General features: G+C 47.3%; 1 long non-coding RNA gene across 1 annotated transcript in view; it reads left to right on the top strand.

The window, feature by feature from the left end:
• Positions 1 to 202: 202 nt before the first annotated feature.
• The window catches only part of LOC114073151, a 1,818-nt gene continuing 1,101 nt past the window's right edge, over positions 203 to 919 (top strand). The window contains exon 1 of the long non-coding RNA XR_003574290.1: positions 203 to 394. This is a non-coding gene — a long non-coding RNA (uncharacterized LOC114073151). The remainder of the gene's footprint in view (positions 395 to 919) is intronic.

Raw genomic sequence — 919 nt, 5'->3', positions numbered from 1 at the left:
AAAAGCCCATTTCCAGGTTGCACCTTGAGTGCAAGGTTGAATTCCTCTGGAGTGAGTATTTCTCAGGAGGAGAGAGGAATTAAAAAGACAAATCTGCAGGATGGTCTGAGACTCTAAAGGAGAGACTTGAAACTTTTGAGGATTTGAGTATCCTCAGGGCAGATGGGTGGTGTCCCCTTCGTGGGGGCAGTGTCAGTCTCCTACTGAGACCTCTCTTTTTTCACAGAAAGAAAAAGGAAGGCAAAGGCCTCAAAGGTCCAGGGATCATGCACAAAGGAGGACTTCCAGGAGCTCATCCAACAAATGAAAGCTATGTTTGAAGATCTCCAGAAATTGCAGGAATCCTGTAAGTGTGATATTCAGCTGCTCAGAGAAGACCTGAACAAGGAACTAGGTGATCAGGGCCATTCCCAAGCAGACTTCCATCTCTGTGAACTCTAAAGCTGCTCTACAGGCAAACCACTCTGAGAACTCATCCTGCACAGCTTTTCAGAGGGGTTGGAGAAGGATGGACCAACAATTTTTTTTCCACACATTTACTGGGAATTTCTCATGTTGCAGCTTGTGCCTGTTACCTCTTACCTGATGAAGGCACATCTCCAAGAAGATCCTTTATGGGGAAAGAAGCGTGGCAAGGGCATTGAGCCCCAAACCAGTCCCCAAGTCTTACAGATATTGTTACCTGGGGTGGTGGTGGAGTCTCCATCCTTGGAGATATATTTAAAAGTCCCTGGATGAGGTTCTGGCCATGCAGCTCCAGGTGTCCCATCTGGGTTGGACCAGATGCTCTCTGGAGGTCCCTTGCAACCTCTCCTTGTCTGTGTTCCTGTGATTCTGTACAGGGCACGAGACATCTGAAACCACAACTTTCAGAATCTACAGAAAATCCCATCTGTCCCTAAATTCCCACTTCCAAGGG

Source organism: Empidonax traillii, unplaced genomic scaffold, assembly GCF_003031625.1.
Source record: "Empidonax traillii isolate 1590-97213 ecotype Southwest subspecies unplaced genomic scaffold, ASM303162v1 scaffold5511:size8060, whole genome shotgun sequence".
Lineage (NCBI taxonomy): Eukaryota > Metazoa > Chordata > Aves > Passeriformes > Tyrannidae > Empidonax > Empidonax traillii.
Note: the sequence above shows the minus strand (reverse complement) of the source record. Positions and strands in the feature narration are given on the sequence as shown.